Raw genomic sequence first — 23126 nt, 5'->3', positions numbered from 1 at the left:
TCCATCACCTCCACTAGCTTTGTTCATAGTGATGCTTTCTAAGCCCACTTGACTTCACATTCCAGGAATCTGGCTCTAGGTGAGTGATCACACCATTGTGATTATCTTGGGACTCATTTAATAGTGGTGCAGGGTCTAAGAAAAGGGAGGTTTTAAAAAAAACAGTTCTGTTTTGAACTGATCCAAATATTGTGTTCACTTCTGGTAACCACACCTACAGGCCAGAGTGGAAAGCTGGAGCATGTCCAGGAGAGAGAAGCCAGGGCCGTGAACAGTCAAAACCACTGAAGGAACTGGAGTTTTAAGACCTAGGAAGACTCAGGGCCCACAATTGTTGTCATCACGTCTGAAAGGCTATCATGAGAAAGAGTGATTTGATTTGTCCCCTGAGGTCCAAGATGGAGTCACTGGGAGGCAGATTTTTCAAGGAATCGAGTGTCCACAACACTACAGCATGGCCTCTGAACATCAGACTGGCTGGCTGCCTCCTGTTGGTGGGCGTTTTCAAGCCCAGGCCAGAAAACTATTTGGCAATATGTTGGTAAGGAATGGACACAAACCCCAGGCCTGCAATCTGCCAAGATGACCTTATGCTCCTCTCTAGCTCTGTGAATCTATTAATTCATGAAACACACCATTTAGCAATTATGTGAGTCAAGAGATTTCTGAAATACATGGGTAGGATGATGAGATCCTGAGCATGAAGAGAGATTTTGGTGGGAATACAAAGCAACAAGGCCTCGCACAGAGCTGTGGCTGAGAACCTATGCCAACCTCCCAGGAACCTGGCCACAGGAGAGGTGTTCACAGCCCTGTAGTGGAGGCTGGCTTAGGTTCCTTAGCCCCTTCTCACAGGAAGCTTACACTAAGATTGACAATACCTCTGTCAAGCCTTTTCTTTTAGATACACAGCTTTAACAGTTCAATGCAGCCAGGATCTATTAACAAACCACTGGGGCTATATTCAAAGTAACAGTCACCTCTCTTCTGAACACCTGCCATGATGAGTAACTGCCTGAGATGCTTGCATATATTACCTCTAACGGTCACTTCAACACTGCAAGGTATTATCATCTTAGGAAACAGGTTACAAGCAGTTAATTCATTTGTCCAAGACCACACGTTTCAGGATTTAGGATTTCCACTGGAATCCAGGTCCAGAAGCCAAACTCTTTTCCTACAGCATGATGTCTTCTCTGCACCCTACGTCAGGCATTTAATTTGTTCAAGGTAAACAACAATACGAGGCAAAGGGGAATGCAGGCAGGTGGCTTTCCCTCTCTGGGCCTCAGTCCTCTTGTCCATAAAATGGGAAAAGGTTGGAGATGATGAGCACAAGGAGACCTTCCATCCCTTGACACCTGGTGCTACTCGGCTAGATTCCTTTACCCCATGTCACCTTCCACACTGGTGAGGCCGAGAAAGCGGTGACAGGAAAGATGGTAACGCTGGTACTCACAGCCAAGCAGACACGGCTAGCAAAGTTGTTCTGCCTGCTGCCGGGAGGTCAGGGCAGTGAGGGAAGGAGGAAACCAAGAACAGGGACACATTTATGAGCTCACGTGCAGGTGTGCAGTCTAGAATGGCCTGCATAAGTCTTGACATTTAGCACTTCACTCCAGAAACCAGGGCTGTCCTGTAACGTACGAGCCCAGAGACCTGAAGGCTTCCTGTACCAGGGCCCTGCGATGTCCAGGAGGATTTAAAGTGCAGGGTCTCTGTTTGGAAGTTGTCTGTAGGGTGTGAGAGGTAAAGTAGTCCAGCCACATTCCAGGGGGAAGAACCTCTTGCAGCTGCTCTGCCCAGCGCAGCCTCCACAGTGCCGTCCTGAATCAGGTTAGGGCGCCAGTCCATCCAGCTGCTTCCTCACAGGCCTGCTCAGGACCTCCTAAGGCTGCCTATTTCCCAACGGTCCCTCTGGGGTCTTCCTGCAATGGTATTGACATAGCCAAGGGACTCCAGAGCCCTAATCACACAGGGCGACTGGCCCAGCATCCCTCCATGACCCAGGAAAGGAGGATCATCCCACCCTCAGTGCCGAGATGTGGGTGGGGCAGGGGGAAGGATTTCAGAAATCTGGTCAGGGAGGGGCTCTCGCTGCCTGTCTCACTTCTAGATGAGGGCAAAATGGGATGACTTCGGAAAGCCCCCACCCAAACCCATTTCCTTCTCGGTTTCCTAGTGAAGCCATTCAGGAAGGGAATCTCGGGTCAAGAGCCCAGCAGGAAGAAGGCACGTAACCCACAGGACCCAGAGTACCCAGACCTTCCAGTAAGCAAAACATGAAGCCCAGACAGAATATCCTGACAGGGCTTTCTGGTTCTAGTCTAGTTTTTATTTTCTTGGGGCGGGGTGGTGGGTGGTGTTGGGTGGGCAGGGAGGCAGGGCAAAGCAGGCCTCAAGGGAGGAGTCAGGGGGGAGACATCAAAGTCAGTGCAAGAGTATGGGTTTGGAGCCAGAACTGGGTTCCATTTCCCATCCCACACTGCAGTGTAGGTTCTGTGAAAGACCTTCTAAATGATGAGTGGCATCAAGGCGGTAAATAGGGCAGATGGTCTTACCGAGGTCCCCTCTCCCTAAAGAAAACTCACTAGCTCCCCATATCCCTAAATAGAGAGCCCACCATGCTGAAGTGTCAGATTTCTGCATATAGCCCAAAATGTGTGTGCAGGAGTCAGAGGGCTGTGGATAAAGAATCACACAAGGTGAGACAGAGATCTGTAACAGTTACTGCAGTAGGTACCTCATATTCCAGGCACTCTGCAGGCACTATCTCATGCCTTATTACAATCCTAAAAGTTAGGTATTATTATGTCCATTTTACAGATATGGAAACTGAGGATGAGAAAAATTAAGGGGCTTGTGCAAGATTACACAGCCAAGTAGGGGCAGAGGTAGGATTCAAACCTAGGTCCTTTGACTCCAACTCTGGAGACATGGATCACAGGAGGGTCCAACTGTCTGAAATGGACTCTGGAGTCAAAGGATGGATTACTCTCCATGAAAACATCATGGCCAAACTGGCTCCTTATATTTGCAAGGAAAGAAGAAAACTTTGGTACAGGGTAACCTTGTACCTTGTATAATCACTGCCTTTTCATGGCAAAGGGGCTTGTGTAACTCAATGAAGCTATGAGCCATGCCGTACAGGGCCAGCCACCCAAGACAAACGGGTCATAGCAGAGAGTTCTGACAAAATGTGATCCACTGGAGAAGGGAATGGCAAACCACCCCAGTATATTCACCGTGAGAACTCATGAACATATAAAAGGCCAGTACTTTGGTCATCTGATACGAACAGATGACTCATTGGAAAAGTCCCTGATGCTGAGAAAGATTGAGCGCAGAAGGAGAAGAGGGTGTCAGAGGATGAGATGGCTGGATGGCATCACTGATGCAATGAACATGAACTTGGGCAAACTCCGGGAGACGGTGAGGGACAGGGAGGCCTGGCATGTTTCAGTCCAAGGGGTGGCAAAGAGTCAAACACGACTGGGTGACTGAACAACAACAAAGGCTTACTAGAAGCCATTCTTACCAGCATCTTCACACTGAAAATAAAGTCCACCTCCCAGTCTGAAGTCCCATGGGTACTGGCTAAAGGCTAGAGCCTAGAACTTATCTCTAACCTGGAATGACTCCTGCCTTTGAGGAAGGTAATGTAAAGGAAATGGGAATGCAAAACTTCTTAGACCCCTCACTATCTACCTCTCCAAGACCCCCACTTTGGAGACAGCTGCACATCACAGGTGGCACAGTGGTAAAGAATCTGCCTGCCAGTGAAGCAGATGCAGAAGACCTGGGTTGCATCCCTGGGTTGGGACGATCTCCTGGGGGAGGAAATGGCAACCCACTCCAGTATTCTTGCCTGTGAAATTCCATGAATTGAGGGCTACAGTCCATAGGGTTGCAGAGAGTCAGACACGACTGAGTGATTCGGCACGCATGCATACGTCACTGACTCTGAATCACACATTTAAACTGTGTTTTTCCAGATTCAGACTCAATTCCCCAACATCAAGCTATGTTGGCAGAAAGAGATGCAGACAGCAGAGAGAGAGCTCAGTGAATCATTTTCTCTGCTAGTGATGGTATCTGATGCATGTTAAATGCCTCCCTGCAATTCCTCAAGTGTCTATTAATCAGTGAACCAAGAACACAGAAGGCGCCAAGGAAAAATCTGCCACTGAAGGGAAAAAAGCAAATTGTGAAAAGCCTCCTTACTGATGCACAAAGACTTCTAAACCCAAGGAGAGGCAGGGATAATAACAGCCCTGTCACTGAGACACTTAGTCCAACTGGTCACAAAGAAAGACATCAAAGAGCCCAAGGGGCAAATCCAGCCTCATCTGGATGCTGGTTGGTCATGGGGAGAATCCGCCAAACTGATTTAAAGACAAACTTGCAAGTGCTCTTGTTGAGCTTCAGTTTCCTCTCCCCTGTAGGCCCTGAGATACTACATGTCCTCCCCAACACACAGGATCAAACAGGGTACACGATGGTCCCCAAAGTTCTGCCATCCACCAGCCTCCCCCGCTCCTGCCCCGTGCTAAATATCCTCCCTAGAAAGCTCCTTCGCTGCCATGTGTGTGTTTCCTGAAGCAGTATTTCCAGTGTCCACTCTCTTCTGCCCTGGATCCCTAGGTCCAAGTGCCTGCACTTCTACCAAGAAGTCAATCAAACATAAAATCAACATAGTCCACAAAGGGACTCTTCCCACCCTATTTCTCCTCTTTTATTCCCGATGTTGGTGAAACTACCATTTCATAGTTCCTAACCAAGGGCGTCTAGAAAAATTACAGTGACATTTTTGTTGCCCCAACCACCAGGGAGCATTTAGTGGGCAAGGGACCCAAGAGGCTTAACGACATTGTCCTGCACAATGAAAATTTTGCAATGTCAACAGTAATATCATTTGTAAATGCTGGAATCATCCTACCACTTTCCCTCATCCCATTTCAGTCATAGACTCTCAACTCCACTTTCTGCTTCACCAGGCCAGCCCATCGTCTTCATCCCCACAGCCACTTTCACTGGATGCCAGCAGTAGCCTCCAAGGTCATTATCCAGTCTCTGTACTCGCCCACCTACCCCCAGTTCACTTTCAACAGTCTCCACACAACTACCAGTAGTATTTCTAAACCTATACATTGTCATCACTCCTTGCCTTCAAATAATAACCCATCAGCTCCCCTCACCTTCTGGATAAACACCCATCATTATTCATTCCCTGGCTCATGGTTCCCTGCTCCCCAGTGATGCCTCTGTGTCACTGCATACACTGTGCCTTTTTTCTTGAAGGTTGTCTCCTCTCTGGCTAACTTATACCCATCCTTTAAGACTCAGTGCAAGGATCATCTCCACCTAGAAGCCTGACATCAGGCAGAATTAAGTACATTTTCAGCTTATTCTCTTTTTGTTGTTGTTGGTCGACCACGCAGCTTGCAGGATCTTAGTTCCCCAATCAGGGATTGAACCTGGGCCATGGCAGTGAAAGCACCGAGTCTCAACCAGTGGGCCGCCAGGGAACTCCCCTCCATCTTATTCTGATTATTGTTCTCGCCCTGCCTCTCTGTGGGCTCTGATTCTCCAGCATAGAGCCTAGTGTACAATATGAGCTTGATGAATTAGAATTTACAGCTTATACAGCACTTACAGCTGACAAAGCAACACCTCATGCAATGCAATGCCTGGAGAGGGAGTTAGCATCATTGTTACAGTTTTATGGAAGAGGAACCCAAAGTTAACTTCTTGCCCAGCTTCACAGGGCTAGCATAGAGGTGGAGCTAAAATGAACCAGGTTCTCTGAGGGCAAATTCTTTGCTCTTTGTCACAATACCACTCTACATGAAAGATTATGGAAGAGATACCCAGTTGGGGGCGGGTGGTGTCATAAGCCTGTCTTCTTCACACCTGCAGACCGAGCTCTGGAAAATCCATCCATATTACTCGACTGCGCATCATCCTTCCCCGCTTCCCCTTCCCACACCCATACCACACAGTGCAGAAACCCCAAAGCCAGCGAAAGGGCCTGGTCTTACTGTCAGAAACAGCCACTCTGCCTGCATGCTGACTGATGGCGCCCATGTGCAGTTAGCTGCAGAAGGGGGAGAACGGGTTTAAGTGGCAGCATTTAAAGTTGCCATGCATTAAGTGCAAGCCTCGTTCAATGGACTGCCCATGGAGAAGGTGGGTCAGGCAAGACTTCTGAGCACCAGGAGTGGGGCAGGAGGGCTGGAACCGGGAGGAGGCCTCCCCAGCTGTCCTGCTGTGCCACGTGAAAGGTTTTACCTCCTAATTGCTTTCTGAGAGCTTTCACGAGCACCTCACATATGTCATTTTGCTTCAGGAGCACAAAGTAATTAGAAATTGGGTTTCAGACTTTACGACTCTAACCATGGCTACAAGCAGAGCTCATTCCTTTGCACGCGGGCATGCACGCACACTGGCTCAAACTCAAATTTAAGGTGATTAAGGAATTGTGCAGTTTGGCTCTGTAGCCCTCTCAGGGGGCAGGGGAAATGATAAATGCACATTTCAGGGCTGTGGATGGCAATCTCTACCCACTTTAGCAGTGTCATTCAGACATCACCATGACAACCACCAAAAGGCTTCCTTCCTCTGTGGCAAAGACAATAGAAGTTTTAATTAAGGCCATTCTTTTTTTTCTTCTGATCAATGGACAAAAAACATCAACACACTGTTGCCCAGAAATACCTGACCAAGAACACTTACAGAACTCAAAATTCCTTCTGCTTTACTCAGAATCACATAATCTCCATCCCCAAAGCTGTCTTCCTGTCCTCTCAGTTCAGTTCAGTTGCTCAGTCATGTCTGATGCTTTGCGACCCCATGGACCACAGCACACCAGGCCTCCCTGTCCATCACCAATTCCTGGAGTTTACCCAAACTCATGTCCATTGAGTCAGTGATGCCATCCAACCATCTTATCCTCTGTTGTCCCCTTCTCCTCCCGCATTCAATCTTTCCCAGCATCAGGGTCTTTTCAAATGAGTCAGTTCTTTGCATCCGGTGGCCAAAGTATTGGAGTTTCAGCTTCAGCGTCAGTCCTTCCAATGAACACTCAGGACTGATCTCCTTTAGGATAGACTGGTTGGATCTCCTTGCAATCCAAGGGACTCTCAAGAGTCTTCTCCAACACCACAGTTCAAAAGCATCAATTCTTCAATGCTCAGCTTTCTTTGTAGTCCAACTCTCATATCCATACATGACCACTGGAAAAACCATAGCCTTGACTAGACAGACTTTTGTTAGCAAAGGCATTACTTTGCCTGTCCTCTCAACAACTCATATTTTATAGATTTGGAATCTCATAAATTCTAGCTTGTCTAGATCTTTTATCAAACATTATAAAACTAGGTAAACATTCCAATTTGATTTTCTGACCATAATTGCAGAGAGGATTTTCATCACTTTTATTTCCGTCATAAAATTCAAAAGGTCTAGCCTATTTTCATGAAATACTTTCAACAAACTCTGAAAAAACCCCAAGATTAGATAAATGTCCAGTGGCCTCTGGGCAGGTGCAGATCTAGATGTGAAAACTAGCTTGGTTCCCCTGGGTGACCTTGGGTTAGTTACTTAAACTCTCTGAGGTTTAGTTTCCTCATCTGGAGGATGGAAGTAGCAATATCTACTCCGGAGCACTGTGAGAAGTAATGACGACGGTAACATGCCAGCACTCTGCTTGGTACATAGTGAGATATCAATAAATGGCAGCACGTGTTATTATTTTTCTGCCTTATTTTGCCCTATAAGAATTAATTAGGCCCTGTCCATTCTTCCTAGGAGACATCTCTGGTGTCTCCTAGGAAGAGACATACTTCCTAGGAGAGACATACTTCCTAGGAGAGACATACTCCTCTCCCTTCTCACAATCCTAAATCCAAGCTTCCATCGTGTCTCAGCTCTTCACTGACTCCCTTGCCTCTAGATTCTGCTCTCATTCACTGTCCTCATGGTCACCCATCCAGTATTCTTTGGTCTATGAACCTCTGATAGGATTCTCATGGAGAATAATATGGGTTTACTGAAAAATATGTTAAAAGGCCTAAAAAAAAAAAAAAAAAAAAGGCCTAAATGAAAGGACAGCTAGAGAACCCCAATGTCATAAAGATGTTGCTTCTTCCCTAAATTAACCTATAAATTTAATGTGAAACCAATCGATATTTCATAGGTTTTTCATAGATCTTCACAAACTGATCTTAAAATCTAAGTGGAAGAGTAAAAGGACAAGATTGCTCTGCTGTGCTTAGTCGCTCAGTCATGTCCAACTCTTTGCGACGTCATGGACTGTAACCAGCCAGGCTCCTCTGTGTATGGGGATTCTCCAGGCAAGAATACTAGATTGTGTTGCCATGGTCTTCTCCAGGGGATCTTCCCACCCAGGGATCGAACCCAGGTCTCCCACATTGCAGGTGGATTCTTTACCATCTGAGCCACCAGGGAAGCCCAAGGATACTGGAGTGGGTAGCCTATCCCTTCTTCAGGGGACCTTCCCAACCCAGGAATTGAACTGACGTCTCCTGCATTGCAGACAGATTCTTTACCAGCTGAGCTACAAGGGAAGCCCAAGGACAATGACCAAGTACACTTCATTATCATAGAAAGTTCTATTGGACAGCTTACTCTAATCAATTTTTCGCTTCCATGGGTTTTTATTTTGGAGAAATGCATTCAATATAGACTAAAATTTAACACAAAAATAGGTAGGTGGGGGAAAAATATTTTAATAATACCAACAGGTGGCCTTCAGAGGTGGTTACTTTCTCTGCCAACCCAGTCTAAGAATCAGGTGAGGGAAAGGGGAGGCAAAAGAAGTGTGTCTCAGGCACTGTGCTATGCATTTTCTGTATGGTTTTCATTTAATACAGGCACACCTTGTTTCATTGCACATCACAAATATTGTATCTTTCTACAAATTGAAGGTTTTGGCAACCCTGCATTGAACAAATCCATCGGTGCCATTTTTCCAACAGCATTATATTTAAATTAAGATATACGACTTCCCTGGTGGCTCAGCCTGTAAAGAATCTGCCCACGATACAGGGGACCTGGGTTCGATCCCTGGATGGGGAAGATCCCCTGGAGAAGGGAATAGCAACCCACTCCAGTATTCTTGCCTGAAGAATTCCAAGGACAAAGGAGCCTGTCAAGCTACAGTCCATGGGATTGTTAAAGGTGGATGCAACTGAGTGACTAACACACAGGTACCTTTTTTAAGACATAATGCTATCACACGCTTAACAGACTACAGTATAAAGTAAACACAGCTTTCATATGTACTAGGAAGCCAAAAAATTCATAAGATTCTCTTTATCACAATATTCATTTTATTGCAGTGATCTGGAATTGAACCCACAATATCTCCAAGGTGTGCCTGTGTTCACCAAGAGCATGGAGGGTACTAGCATTATTTCTATTAAAGATTAGGAAAACCTTAAGAAGGATAAATGACTTGCCCAAAAGTAAAGAGCTCTTGTAAGTGGTAGAGTGAGAACCCAAACTCAGAAAAACTGAGATTTCTCTTTCTACCATACTTGTGAGCTATTCCAGGCCTGCTCTTAAAGGTCCTAGGCATCAGAAAGAGAAGAGAGAGCCAGGGTACCAGGGGGTGCTCAGAAGAGTGCTGGCAGGCTCTCTGGGGTGAGGTGGGGGCCAGGAAGCTAGTAGACCTGCTCCCCCGACCCTTACTCCTCACTTACCCCTTTTACCTGGAAGGCACCCGGACCCTACTTACAGACAGACACACGTGCACACAGTAAATGAGAAGGCCTCAGGGCCCAGAGCTCACCACTTCTAGCTTGAAAAATACAGGTCATGCTCCAAGTTGCCTACTTAACGTGCAATAGGAAAAGAACTCTCCATTTAAGCCTCTCATGGGTTGTAAATCCTCAGCTTTACTCTGATTTCTCGACAGCAAATTCTGCCCTCAAACATATAGTTGGATCTCAATACATTTTACTTCACTGATCCATAAATCCTGTTAAAAAGCAAAACAAAATGTACGTACGGTCTTACCTCAGGTAGAAGGATGGGGGCTACGGTGAATTTCCCTTCTGTGAAGGCCTTGTAACTTTCATGAGGTATTTTACTGGGTTCCAAGTAGACTATGAAATGCTGGCATCAGCAATGGAACAAATTCCCTACCTCATGTTCCTGATCATCTTTCCCTTTCACAAGTTGTGCGCAAAGCTGTATACGATATTGTGGTCATTAACAACTTGGTGGTTCTTAGACACAAAGAGCAAATAAGAAAGGAGAGGATAAAAGGCAGGAGGCTCCGAGAAGTGACTGGATTCTGACACCAGCTCAATTCAGGGCACACACGTGTGTTACTTCTCACTTTTTTCCCCCCAAAAATGTCTTTTCTAGGATAAGATTCTATAAAATTCTCAAACTAGTTCAAGCGGCACAACATGCAGAAGTCATGATGTTCTTTTTGCACAACCCAATGGAATACATAGTTTATGACAGTCTTTACTTTTGGTTCCCTACTTATAAAAGCAATACATACGCCTCAGAGAAAAACTGAAAAACCCAGAAAAGTAGACAGCTGAGAAAGCCACCTCTAGATCCACCAACCAGACAATCAACTGGGAATTAAATATTTAATTTTGAGCTAAATTAAATCCATCCTAGTGAGGAAAATTAATACAAGCCAAAAATGTAGGAGAACTGTATGGGATTTATCTACTATTTCCTAAATTCTACCATTAGTGATTCATTTCTTTGGGTAAGAATTGTCCTTCCCGGCTTTTCTTTTCACTCTTTTTGGTTTAGTAACAACTTAATGGGGCTTCCCTGGTGGCTCAGTGGTAAAAAATCTTCGTACCAATGCAGGAGATGCGGATTCGATTCCTGGGTTGAGAAAATCCCCTGGAGAAGGAAATGACAACTCCAGTATTCTTGCCTGGGAAATCCCATGGACAGGAGCCTGGTGGATTACAGTCCACAGGGTCGCAAGAGTTGGCCACAACTTAGTGACTAAACAACTTAGTTGTTCACCTGTCAAACAACTCAGCCATTTAAAGTGTACAATGAAAGAATTCTTTGGCAGTCCAGTGGCTAGGGCTCCATGCTTCAACTGCAAGGGGCTCAGGTTTGATCCCTGGTCAGGGAACTAAGATCCTGCATGCCACATGGTGCAGCCAAAAAATTTTTAAAAATTTAAAAATTAAGTGTACAGTGAAATGCCTTTTAGTAGAGTCAGAGTAGTGCAACGATAATCCAACTCAATTTTAGAACACTTATAAAGAAATTCCATACCCTTTAGCCGTCATCCCTCTCAGCCTAGGCAATCACTAATCTATTTTCTGCTGCTGCTTAGTCACTTCAGCTGTGTCCAACTCTCTGTGACCCTATGGATTGTACCCGGCCAGGCTCCTCTGTCCATGGAATACCCCAGGCAAGAGTACTGGAGTGGGCTGCCATGCCCTTCTCTAGGGGATCTTCCAAACCGAGGGATTGAACCTGGGTCTCCTGCATTACAAGCAGATTCTTTGCCACTGAGCCACCAGGGAAGGCCAATCTACTTTCTACTACTACAGAATTCCCTATTTTGGACATTTCATATAAATGGAATAATACAGTATGTTATTTTTTGTGACTGGCTTCTTTTGTTTTTCTTTTTATTGGCTGTGCTGCACAGCTTGCAAAATCTTAGTTCCCCAGTGATCTGAGTAGAAGGATGGAGTTCTAACCACTGGACCTCTAGGAAATTCCCTGATTTCTTTCATTTAACATGATGTTTTCAAGGTTTGTCCTTGTAGCAGGTATCAGTACTTCACCTTTTTTACTGCCAAATAATATTCCACTGCATGGATATACCACATTTATTTCTCCCTTCGTTGGTTGGTGGACATTTGGGTCATTTCCACTTTGGGAATGTTGTGAATAATGCTTCTATGAACATCTATGCCTAAGCCTTTATGCAGATATATGTTTTCATTTCTCTTGAGTATACACTTAAGAGTAGAATTCATGAGTCATAGGTGACTCTATGTTTAAACTTTTGAGGACCTGCAAACTGGTTTTCAAAGTGGTTGCACATTCTTACCAGCACTGTATTAGTATTCCAATTTCTCCACATCCTTACCAACACTTAAAAACGAGATGCTCTAAGAGTAACAAATAAATAAGATCAGACATCAAAAAAAATCTTTTTGCATACAGACATCCTATTGTGTATGAAGTAGCATCTCATCATGATTATGATTTGCATTTCCTTGCTAGCTAGTGATGTTGAACAGTTTTTCATGGGCTTACTGGCCATCTGTGAAGAAGGAAATGGCAACTCATTCCAGTATTCTTGCCTGGAAAATCCCATGGATGGAGGAGCCTGGCCGGCCGCAGTCCATAGGGTCACGAAGAGTCTGACATGACTGAGCAAGCTTTCACTTCACTGGCCACCTGTATATCTTCTTTGGCCCAGCTTTTATTTTAAACTGCAAGTATGTCTTCAGGGATACTGCCTGAATTCACGTGTACTTATTCACTGAATTATCTTGGGATTTCTTTGGAAGGAATGATACTAAAGCTGAAACTCCAGTACTTTGGCCACCTCATGCGAAGAGTTGACTCATTGGAAAAGACTCTGACGCTGGCAGGGATTGGGGGCAGGAGGAGACGGGGACCACGGAGGATGAGATGGCTGGATGGCATCACTGACTCGATGGACGTGAGTCTGGGTGAACTCCGGGAGTTGGTGATGGACAGGGAGGCCTGGCATGCTGCAATTCATGGGGTCGCAAAGAGTCAGACACGACTGAGCAACTGAACTGAACTGAACTGATCTTGGGTAAGTCACTTAATTTTTATTAACTTCAGGTTCCTTATCTGTAATATGGAGATAATACTACTAAGTATGTAAAAGAGGATGTGAGAATTGAGAGAAGGCATATAAAGAACTTAACACACAGCTGGGTACTTAGTAAAAGGGCAGCTTGTTGTTTAGTCACTAAGTCGAATCTGACTCTCTGCAACCCCACAGACTGCAGCATACCAGGATTCCCTGTCTTTCACATCTCCTGGATTTTGCTCAAACTCATGCTTATTGAGTTGGTGATGTCATCCAATCATCTCACCCTCCCTTCTCCTCCTGCCCTTAATCTTTCCTAGCACTAAGGATTTTTCTAATGAGTAGGCTCTTTGCATCAGATGGCCAAAGTATTGGAGCTTCAGCTTCAGAATCAGTCCTTACAGTGGATATTCAGGGTTGATTTCCTTTAGGATTGACCAGTTTGATCTCCTTGCTGTCCAAGGGACTCTCAAGTGACAGCTACTATTATTAACAACACATTCAATCATTAACACTTTATAATCCATTAATCCCAGAAAGGAAAATCTAAAAGCTGTGACAGATAAACTGGGGGCAGGGGATAAGAGTTCAAAAGAGGGAGTAAAAGGAAAAAGAAAAGTCACTAATGAACTGTCTTCAGAGTCTTGTTTTAGGAGTCACTGCCACATGTCAGCTTAGATCTCCCTCCTCCACCTTCCCAACAGTGATGTAAGCACCTAATCCACTGTATTCAATCCATGTCTGTTTAGAATAGCTGGTTTCTCATTACTGCCACTGAACCTTGAATAAAACAGGAAGTCTTAGTCACAGCTGTGTCACTAAGGCTTTGAAACTGCATGACATACAACATTAGGTGATCAATAACTAAAGTGAACCAAATAGAATTAATGAGTGAAGGAATGAATGGAATTAATAAATGGACAAACAGAACATGTATGGGATGTATGCTCTGCCAAGTGAATGAGGACTCCCTTCCCCAGAGGATCCTCAGAAAGGCCAAGAAATAGCACCATAGGACCCAGCAGCTGAGCTTCTCACTGCCCATCGCCACCACACAGACGTCCACATTTGAGTATTTTTCATTTCTTTGTTGCCAACGCTCAGGGATTAGAGAGTCTAGAGAATGCTGCTTTCCTTTATTTCTTTCTTGAAGTCATGAGTGAGAAGGTGAAAAGGCTTCCACTTGTGCTTTTTGGCATATAAATAGCTCACAGTGTAAAGAAAAGGGGAGTAAATGGTTCCAAATTCAAAACAGACAGTCTGTTCTGATAAGGCCCAAATTACAGAGTGCTCCAGGCACAAATAAAGAGAGACACTTTTTAGAGACATTCTATTCTCCTATCCAATTCTGAAAGAGAGACTCAAGTAAAGAAAATCGTCACAGCCTTCCACAAATTGACTGGTTTCAGCGGCCATTTGGGCGGCACGGGGTCAGACAAGAAACCACCTTCAGGTTTTCATCCTTCTTGCCATGTTCCCTTCCTCCAGGGACTGGAAAAGCATCAGCGTCACTTGATCTGTCCACGTGGCACAAAAGCTTTTGCAAATCATTATTTTCCCCCAATACCTTCATCACCGAAATTGCAGAACCCTCTCAAAAACTTGGTAGCTATCAGGGTATGACAGGCTTAGATTTTGCAGTTCATCCTGAGGTCCCTCTCGACAGGCCTTCACTGCTGTAAAACATTCTTTGTTCTTTCATGTTATCATTTATTGAAATCATTTATAGAATACTCCTTTACTCCAGTGCCCTCATTCACTAAGCACAAGCAACTGCTGAGTGCCTGCTGCATACCTATCCATTGGGAAGACAGTTTCTCTAAACTCTGGACTGATTTTTTCAGGGTTGACACTTCTAAGGGCTGTGTTCACTAAGTTGTTCATCGTGGTATTATTTTAACAGTAAAAACTGAAAGTTACCTAACTGTCCAATCATAAGGGAATGATTAAAATAGTGTTTCTACTTGGTAGACTATTCTACAGTCATTAAAAACAAAGTTTATGAAGAATCAAGCTTAATAAATGCTATGTTAAATGAAAACCAAGCAAAACCCACTCCTGATATAAAAGATAATTTCAACTATGTTTATAAAATGCAAAGGATAAATACTCAATAAAAATAGACCAAAGTGTTAACTCTAAGATTATGGACAATATCTCCTTGTATACTTCTCCGAATATTTCTGCTCATTGCAGAAAATTTAGAAATAAAAGCATAAAAAATAAAAATAAATATATCCAGACAAAACTGTAATTCAAAAAAGATATATGCACTCCAATGTTTACAGCAGCAGTATTCACAATAGCCTCTAAAGACACAGAAACAATCTAAATGTCCATTGACAGATGGATAAAGAAGATGTGGTATATACAGAAAACAGAGTATTACTCAGCTATACAAAGGAATGAAACAATGCCATCTGCAACAACATGCACAGACTTAGAGAATAAGTGCAGTAAATCAGACAGGGAAAGACAAACACCATATGATACCACTTATCCACAGAATTTAAAATGTGACACAAATGAGCTTATCTGTGAAACAGAAATGAACTCACAGACATAGAGAGCAGGCTTGTGGTTGCCGGGGGGACAGATGGACTGAGATTTGGGGATTATCGGATACAAACTTTTACATATAGAATGAATAAACAACAAGGTCCTACCGTATACCACAGGGAACTATATTTAACATCCTATGATAAACCATAATAGAAAAGAATATGAAAAAAAAATGTGTGTGTGTGAATCACTTTGCTGGGAAGTAGAAATTAACATAGCAATTACATCAACTATACATACTTCATTTTTTTCTGGCCGCACCATGGGCAGTTTGTGGGATTTTTAGTTCCCCAACCAGGGATTGAACCTAGGCCCTCTGCAATGACAGCATAGAGTTCTAATCACAGGACTGCCAGGGAATTCCCAACTATTCTTTAATAAAATAAATTTTAAAAAATTTTTAAAAATAAATAAAAATGAAAGTTAGCTATAACATGTCACCACTGTTACCAATTTGGTATTTTGCTGTCCACTTTATGTAAGAATAAAAATTTAAAGTATATTTTTACATATACTGCCTGCAAAACTTTTAAAATGGGAAACAATAAGACATTGTTTATACAAATGAAGATCAACTAATGTTAACTGAAAGGGTCAAAATCATACGTAAGAAATGACTAAAAACATGTTCTATAAAAAGACTTATTTTTCACTCTTCGTACCCTGTCAAAAGTGTGCCATTATGTATATCTATTAAAATAAATGAAAATTATTATCCCCAACCTTCCCCCCAAATCCCAAAGAAACATTATGATGAATGAATATGGGTGCTCTTTCTTCTTTATTATCCGATTTTTGATGTAAAATATTTATACTACCTTCATGAAGAAAAAAAATTTTTTTAATTCTCTGCACTCCTCAAGTCACCATAATCCAAAGTATCTATTAGCAATTTCCCTTTAAACAATCCAAGTTCCCCTAAGCAGCCTTCTTTGCCCCAGGGAAGAGCAGGATGGGGCCCTCTGGTGAGTATCAGTGGGGAGGACCTGCAGAAACCCCTACTCACCCATCAATGCCTGTGACTACTTCCTCCAGAGCAGGTAAGGAAGCAGAAAAACCACCACACAAGGTGACTGCATGGAGGTGGAAGGCTGGGTGAGACGACCTTTGAAACGAGTGGAAAAGGAAGAGCAGTTTGCATCTTCTTGCCCAAAGTGTGCCTACCTCTCACTCCCTTGAACATTCTCCCCCAGGCTCCCACTCTGTCCTCCTCAGGCATTGTGATGGTGACGCACTAGGCACTGACTAATCATTAGTCTCACAATCCCACATAAATCCAGAGTTTATAAACATCTTTAATATGAAGTACTTCATCTCACACTCTCCAAAAACAAAAAAAAGTGAAACAAGAATTGCCTCTGCTTTATAACTGGGAGAGATGAGGCTCCAGAGGGTTAAGAGATCCATCAACCAAAATCTGGGCCTTGGTCTCCAAGGCTGTGCCTCCCTAGCCAGCTGGCCTCTGAGGTCCTGAGTCAGGGACAGCTCTTCTCTTTCAGTCTCTCGGTCTCTCGGCACAGCCTGAGAGGGAGGGAATGTTTGAGGGCAGGCGGTGGCCTAGTGAGCTGAGAGCTGCCCAGTAAGGACAGTTCCAGAGGTTCAAACTGGCCATCTAACAAACAGCAGGTCCTTAAGCATCCACTTTGGCTGGAGAGGAGTGGGCTGGTGGGGTTCACAGTAACTGCCCCCAAGGGAGCCAGGGGCAGATCAGGAAAAAGCCTATTCTGGTTTCATCAACTGGAAGGGTTTGAATCTCAGCTCACCCTCCCACTCTGTGAGCTTGAGCTAAGTTTCTTATCCTGTTTCCCCTTTATGACACAGACAAGTACAGTATCTCAGTAGAGTTTGTGGGTGGATCGATGGAGATGTGCATGGTAAACACACCGGCACGGTAAACATGCACTGGCATACAGCAGACACTTAATAAAGGGCAGTAAGTATTAGTAATACTAACAATTAGTATCAGCGGTGATGATGATACAGAAGCAGATCATAGTGGGAGACAATGTATAACCACTTTAAATGGTGTTGGAAGTGACTGAAGAAACAAGAGGAGCTCCAGTTTCTCAGTCTTTTTCCTTTCCCATGCTTTTAATGAAACTGGTACCTTTCTGCCTCAGGATATCCTGCTGTAAGAAATCAGTGGAAATCATTCCATGTACTGTGTGAATTCTGGGAAAGTTCCATCCATAAAAAAACTGAGCAAAGACAGATGATCTCAGACCTATTAAGCAATACCTGACGTTAAATAGCGGGCAGCCACAGCACCCTGGATACCGAGTGGGGCCGGCTCCCCTCACACCACCCTATCAGCAGCCTGGACACGCATGAACATGTGTCAGGAGACTCGCCAGCACCTGGAAAGCCCAGGCCATAATCTTACTCTGCGCCTGTGAAACCTCAGACAAGTTCCCTCTCTGGGCTCAGTTTCCTTGTCTGCAAAATAAAGTGCTGGACTAGCTGAGCTTTGCTGTGCCAAACAGCGTGCAGACCTTTAATCTCCAAGTCCATTTGCATGCAACTCTTTACAGATTGATGCTGGCTTCAATGCCCACATTTAGGCCTCGAGCACCAATTATCACGTACTTCTCTGCGTGCTGGCAAAGAGGGAAGGGAAGGTGGCACTGGTTTTTATTTTCATAAAATATTTGACAGCCCTTCTGAAACCTCATCATAAAAAGAACCTGACTCTTGCTAGTCATAGGTAATAAACAACCAATCTTGCAGAGACAATGACCCCAGAGGTATTGCTATGGCCACTAAGAAGGAGGAGATGAAATTTAAAGTGAGAGAGGGGAAGATTAACTTTATGGGCAGAAAGACGACAAGGGTGATATACTTGGCCAAATACAAGTCTAGAATTGCTGTGCTGAGTTCTGCACTTTTGAATTTGTGAAGACCTCAAGTGCTGGTAATTAGACCTGAATCTTATCATCACCACTTAATATACGAATGTTTTATAAACATTTCCACATTCAAGGTGTCACTTAATTTTCATTCAAAACAAACATTCATTTCTATCATAATCAGATGAGGAAAGGGGCTCAAGAAAGCAAGAGACGTGCCCAAGATCCCACAGCTAGGAAATGGAGGGCTGGCAGGCAAACCATGGACTAGAATCCAAATTCAGTGGTCCTTCCAAGTTTATTTATGCCTTTCCTCTGCAGGCCAAAACAGAGGAGGAGAGAGCGTAAATTCATCATGACTTCGTTAACGTGTGTAATCCAGCACAGGAGCCAAGTTGGGTAGAAGCCAGCTATGCAAATTTTAAGTGAATTCCTAGATATAAAAATAAATGTCGTAGGATGATATTAGAGAACATCCCTGACATACCGCTTTTGCGGCTAAAGCTGTGGTTCTCAGCTGGGGTGATTTTGTCCCCCAAGGACATTTGATAATGCTTGGAGATATTTTTGATTGTCACAATGGGGGGATACTACTGGAATCCAGAGGATAGAAGCAAGAAATGTTGCTAAACATCCTACAATGAATAGGACAGCTCCCCACAGCAAAAAAAGTAATCTGGTTCAAAACAGAACAAAGCTCTACACAATTATGAGGTGATATGAACATTCTAGACTTGGCTTAGGTTATTCCAGGCTTGGCTCCAGCATGAATTCAATGCGTGATTCTGGGCAAATCACTTAACCACTCTGGGTTGTATTAAAACAAAGAGGGTGACTTAAAAAAGTGACTGTCAAACATTTCTGTACCTGATAATGGCCTGGGATTCTGGCTAAACTGATAATTCCTAAGTTCCAGTCCCAGAGATCCTGTATTTTTAACAGGCACCCCAGGGGAATCTGTTACAGAAGGCCAGCAAAACTGCAGTTTGAATAGCATGAGAAAACTAAAAATAAATAAAAAGTGTGTAGCTTTTTCTAAGCAGGATTTGTGAGTTTGGGGAACAGTGTCGTCAGCACCCCAGGGGTTAATCAAGAGGCCACCTCACCTCTGGTAAAACTACAGGGAGCTCTCTTAAGGGCGCTCCAACTTCTCTAAGGCTGAGAGGGCCTGGAGGTGCCCAAACCATGAGACAGAAGCCAAGGAGCAGAGGAACCCTAAAAAGCAGCCCCTCAATCTGAGAGGATGCTCATGGGACAAAGCCCCAACCACAAACACCCTAAAGAGGGTAAGGGAAGGTATAGAACAGAGGACATCAAGTCAAACGCCCACGTCAACAGGAACATAATCATCCTCGAGTCATGTAAAGGAACCCACAGGTGAACCCAAACACATTTAACGAAGGGGTTTGTTCACTCATGGTAAGAATTCAGTTTCCTAATATCTCCTCTGGGAAGAGGTGTCTAGAACATTCAAAAGGAAATCTGCAGAAGTGACACCTCAGAGGTCCTAGCCTACAACAAGTAACCAAGAGCCACGAAGCGTTGACCGTTCAGCACAGGCACCACTGCTTTGACCTGTTTGTCCTCAAACCTGAAACTGAACACCACCCTCTGCTATTCTTTCAGCTCTGTTCCCCATCCGCCCCTCCTGTGATCCATGCTCCAAATATTTGAGAAAAAAGTGAATCCAGGCACTCGTTAATGAACCATAAGCAGGCTCACTGCCTGTTTGTTCCTTTTTAACTTTCACCTTAACTAAAATGTCCTCACCCTGCCCAGGTCCCCTGTGGTATACCAGGCAGAGTGACAGCCAGAGCACACCTGGGTAGCAGAAAGGGATGCCAGGTACATCCCCAGGGGCTCCCATCAAGCCAGCACCACCCACAAACGGGCTGACCCAATCCTCTCATTTCTCCTGTCGTCCTTTCTGCTTCCATGGAGGATGTCAGCGGCAGATATCACAGGCTTCTAACACAGATCCTCCCAGAAAGGGAAACTGCTGGCAGGACAGCAGGGATGCTCGTCTCACTCCTTATTCTGGGAAAATTACTGAACACCAGAACCACCTGTGGAATGTGGCGGTGCCAGGGCCCCAGCCGAGACTAAATAAACCAGAAGCTCTGGTGTTGGGTCCCAGGCATCAGTATTTCTAAAAAGCTCTCTGAGGCAGCCAGGGACAGCATTCACCAGGCTAAGGCCTCACAGTGGGGACGCTGGGCTCCAGCTTGTCAAGGTCACAGTGCCAGTGACACTAACCACAAAGTGAGCATGGGAACACAGTAAGGTGAGGCAGGAAAGAAAACAAAGCTACCCTCTTCAAAAGAAGAAAAACCATCTGACATGGAATTTTCAAATGGGGGATGAAACTGGAGAACTGGCTTCTTTACTGAGTGCATAAAACCGCTGGGTTTTGCTTCATGAATGCTTGTTTCAATAAAGCACGAGCGATGTACCGGGCACTGAAGGAAGGAACAGCAAACACGAAACAAAGCACCTCGTCTTAAGACTGCAGACCTTCCGGGGAGGTAAAGCTGGAAAATCAAGCTGTGCATACTAAGGCAGGATCTCCTGGTGCTGACATGCAGGGGACAGCCAGGAGCTGGAGGGGGTCAGCCAGCCTGGGCCAGGCCCCAGGGACCCCTCAGGCTCCAGCCGTGCACAGACACCTGCACAGGGGCTGCAGGACTCAATCCCCAGTCTGTCTCCCGCAGGACTCAGTCCACTCTGCTGGCCTGCTGCCAGTCAGCTCTAAATCGCCTCAGTGACGGACACAAGGGGCCTCCTTCTGCCCATGGAGTTGCAGCTATATTCATTTCCCTTCCAAATTAACAACTACCGCCCCATAATAAAGCTGTCAGCTCTCAACAAAGGACTCTGGCTAAGAAAGGTAGCCAAGGCTCTTCAGGCAGAGGGCACAGCAGCTACTTGATGCCAAAGGTGGGAGGCCCAGGGTGGGACCCTATCCTTTTCACACTGACAGTGGGCTCTGCCATCACCAAAATGCACTCAAATGCCCCTCCCTGCCTGGCCATCCTCCTTCACTGCACAGTCACCACTTGGCCAGTGCACTTGGGACTGAAACACAATTAATCCCTGCTCCAGCCACATTTCTTTCTTTCCCAGAGAATGAATCTGATAGACCCGCAGTGTCAATAGGAGAGCACCACTCTGAATGCTAATTAACCCCCACGAGTTCTGCAGCGGGCACAGGAGAGACTGGGATACTGGCATCCGTGCCGTGGGCACTCTCAGGTTTAGAAACCCTACCTGGCGTTATCGGCAGCAACTCGATGCAAGGATCGCCCTCCTAGTTGTGACAGCAGTAGCCAGAGACCCTCAAGTTTCCTCCAGGGTAACATAAGGCTGGTGGCTGGAGCCGCGGTGGTCAGGCCGGGAGAGAGGCAAGTGTGCTGCCTGCAGAAGGAGCACAGCTCTGCTCCTCTCTGCTCCAGTCCACTGAGGGGACCCGGCAGTGGGGGAGGATTTAAAATGCAGCAGGCAAGATTTAGGTTAGATTCACAGATGAACTTCCTGACAGGGAGGGAAGCACTGGCAAAGCTGACCCATTACTTAAATTTCACTGGGGAGGCACAAGGGGCTGATTGTACTGTCTGCCAGGAAGCGGAGCAAGCAGAGAGGAGGCAGCCTCCTGTGCACAATGGTCAGAAGCAGGAACCTTACCCAGCTGGCCCACAACAGCCTAACATGTCATAATGCTTTTGCTTTAAATACAATGTATACAGAACTAGTCTGATAATCCCCATCAGTATGTACTTTTAAAAGTACTTATTCTTTGGTCTAGGAATTCTAGTCCTAGGAATCGAAAAAGGCAGTTAAAAAAAAAAAAAAAAAAAAACCTAGCCAAATGTTTTACATATTTTAGGGGAAAATACATATTTTCAGTATTTTCAGTATTCAAATATTTCAGTAGTCACAATCTAAATGCCCAACTACTAAATGGGGAATGATAAAGAAAATGACGGTACCTGTACCAAACAGACTATTATGTAGCAAATAAAGGTGCTTCTGAGGACTATGTAATAATCGGGGAAATGCACATGATATATTGTTAGGTGAATAAAGAATATTAAGCTCAGTATTTTCTACAAAAAGTTTATGTATACTTCAAATAGAATGGAGGGAAATACACTAAAATGTTAGCAGTGATCATCTCTGGATGTGGAAGTGAATGTCTTTATTTTTTTTTAATATTTTCCAAATATTCTAAAATAACCACGACCTTCATTAAAAAATGCAGACATTAAAAAAAAAAAGTTCATTCCTTCATTCTTTAACATAACCTCAGCACCATAAATCTACTTCATCAGCACGGCCATTATTCCCAGAAAGCAAAACAGTGACACTCAATCTTGTACTTGGCACGATGACCACATTCTCGCTTCCAAAATGGCTCAGCAGACCCACTGCAGCTACCTGAAAACCACTCGTCACCATTTCCCTCTGGGAAGCACAGGGCCTTTCCCAAAGAGTCACGGGTCTCTCATTCCGTGGCCAGACCTCCCTTCACATCCAATTACAACGTGCCTAAGTGAGCCTGAAAGGCAAGGGAGAAAGGTGGAATCCTGCAAAGAACTGGAATGTATTGGATTAACCCTGAGAAGTCTCGAACTGCCAGCTTTAGAGACGGTCCCTATTCACTGAAATGTTTGCTATATGCTAAGAACTGGGCAGGAGGCTTTCACATACTTTGCAAAGTTGGAATCATTAGTCCTATTTTACGCATGAAGAGACTGAGGCTCCAGAACTCACGTCAACTTGCCTCAAATCACTGCATGCTCCTCACCCCACTTCCAAGTCAGGAAAGTTCCCCCTCAGTCACCTCTAGCATTAGTATCTTTGCAGGAACACAATGCAGACTACACTTCTTCCTTCCAGAC

The 23126-nt window shown here is 44.6% G+C and overlaps 1 protein-coding gene across 13 annotated transcripts in view; it reads right to left on the bottom strand.

Annotated features, from left to right (window-relative positions):
* Window positions 1–23126, bottom strand: part of PLEKHA7 (pleckstrin homology domain containing A7) — a 229154-nt gene that overhangs the window by 108574 nt on the left and 97454 nt on the right. Inside the window, exon 1 of one of the 13 annotated variants that reach the window (XM_086339807.1) lies at window positions 16389–16557. The exons of the other annotated variants lie outside the window; for them this stretch is intronic. The gene's annotated coding sequence lies outside the window, so the exon portion shown is untranslated. Of the gene's footprint in view, window positions 1–16388; window positions 16558–23126 lie in introns of those variants that run through there. 13 annotated transcript variants of the gene reach the window in all.

This window comes from Bos grunniens, chromosome 15, assembly GCF_055505025.1.
Source record: "Bos grunniens cultivar Pamir isolate PY7600 chromosome 15, Bosgru_T2T1.0, whole genome shotgun sequence".
Lineage (NCBI taxonomy): Eukaryota > Metazoa > Chordata > Mammalia > Artiodactyla > Bovidae > Bos > Bos grunniens.
The sequence above is the reverse complement of the archived record's forward strand: the minus strand, read 5'-3'. Positions and strand labels throughout refer to the sequence as shown.